This window comes from Chaetura pelagica, unplaced genomic scaffold, assembly GCF_000747805.2.
Source record: "Chaetura pelagica isolate M959 unplaced genomic scaffold, ChaPel_1.0 scaffold344, whole genome shotgun sequence".
NCBI lineage: Eukaryota > Metazoa > Chordata > Aves > Apodiformes > Apodidae > Chaetura > Chaetura pelagica.
The window spans coordinates 663,508-665,479 of NW_009953098.1; the positions used below are offsets into that span (position 1 = coordinate 663,508).

At 55.9% G+C, this 1,972-nt stretch overlaps 1 protein-coding gene across 1 annotated transcript in view; it reads left to right on the top strand.

The window, feature by feature from the left end:
* Positions 1-1,972, top strand: part of DLG3 (discs, large homolog 3 (Drosophila)) — a 48,881-nt gene that overhangs the window by 24,416 nt on the left and 22,493 nt on the right. The window lies entirely within an intron of this gene.

The window sequence follows — 1,972 nt, forward strand, 5'->3', positions numbered from 1 at the left end:
GCCCTTTTGTGGGTGCATGGTACAAAGCTTGGAGCCCCCACAAAGAGCTCTGTGCTCACCCTCCTTATGAGCAGCCCTGCTGTGTCATTCCCTGGCTCACTGCATGCCCCCCTTCCCCATTCCCCATCCTACTCCTCCCTAAGCCTTACTGTACATCTGCATTTCATTTTCATTCTCCTACTTGTTTTACAATACCTGGAACACAAAATGTGCACATTTATGCTGCACAACAGGTTTGTTTCCTGACCCCAGGAAATAAAAGAGGAGCACAAAAGAGATGTTGCTCTGAGCCTAGACATGGTGTAAAATTTCTCCAGTGTTTCGTGCTTAGAGAGTGAGACCTGGCTGGTTCTGCTCTGTTTGCTTGGGCTCACAGCTTTCCTTCTGCTTGCAATGGCCTTGGGGCCAGTGCTGACCCTGCTGTGGATTCAGTATCCCCAGGGCCAAGGCTATAGGACTCAGGCTAGGCTTAGGGAAGGCTCTGTCATTAGGAGAAAGGTTGGAGGCTGTTTTTGGGGTTGTGTTTTCAGTGGCAGATGCTGTAGCCTTGTCTGGATTGTCCTGTTCTGTGGGGTGCTGGCAGATGCCAGAGCAGGAGATGCTGACTTGCCATCTGGTGTCAGGTCTGCTGTCCTCCCAGGGAGTGGCTGCTCCTTCATCATGGGCATTTCTTGGTGCTGGACCACAGCCTGGTGCCCCTGTGCACTGTGACCTGTGCACCATTGGCCTCCACCCTTGCCTCATCCCATGTCTGGTCTCAGCACCAACAATGCTGGTTCCACAGCCTGTTCCCAGCACTGTGTCTTTGCTGAGTGTAGCAAGGCCGGTGCTCTCAGGGCACTGGGGGGTGATGCCACGTGCAGGAGCAGTGCCCTCTGCCATTACATCGCACCACAGAAGGGACTGAGTCCCAGTGCTCGGGAAACGCACCATCTGTGTCTCAGCAGGGATCCCAATCCCAGCAGGGTGCCCCTTCCTACACGTGCTGACGTCCTTATTTGTGGGCCAGAGGGCAGAGAGAGCAGCCCAGCCTGGGCTGGACATGGCCCAGTGGCATGGCAATGGCTCAGCAGTGGCTCAGGGGTGGCTTGGCAGTGGCCCTGGTGCAGCACAGGCCGGTGGCCGCTAGAGGATGGTGCTGCCTTGTGGAGGGCCCTGCTGCACACAGGCTGGGCCACTTTCCCCAGCCACGGCCCCCTGCTCCCCACCATCACAGCCTGCAGTGGGCTCAGCACCCCTTACACACCCCTCACAGCACTGAAAGCCTCACGCGCACCAACCCCCGGGACAGATTCGTTGCTGCTGGTCTGTTTGCTCACGAATCACCAAGATTGTGCACTGGAACCAGTGTGGTCCAAATGCATCTTGCTGGTGTGGACAAAGGCAGCAACTCTCCTGAGAAAGCAGCTGTTTCCCAAGAGGCTCCTGCTAGCCATTCCCTAGGAGAAATAAAGGTCCTGGGCTGGATTCTTGTCTCCTCCCATGGGCATAAGCTCTGCTGAAGACATGGATATGGCTCCAATGACCCTCATGTCCTGCAGTACCTGAGGTCAGGGACCAGAGCATCTGTCTTCCATTGAGTTCCACCACTGCAACACAGACGCAGCACAGCCCCACAGGATCCCTGCAGTCCCTCTGTGCTGAGGTCTCAGTGTTAATGCTGCAATGTCCAGCATGGGATCTGCCTGCAGGATCCATGCCTCCCAGCATGAGGATTGAAGCAGAGAGGGCATGTTATGAGTGAGACATGAGATGTACCTGTCTGGGGCTTCATATCCTCTCTTTGGTTCCTGTAATGTCTCTCTACCTTTTGCCAAACTGTTTGGTCCCCCTGGGTGCTGAGGGTGCTTCCCACCGGGCTGAGCTGGAGTGGTGGTTCCTTCACTCTGCCTGGGCAGCAGGAAAACCCAAACCTGCCGTGTTCTGGAGCTCCTTCTGTTTCCCAGCAGACGCAGAGTTGATTGGGCTGCTG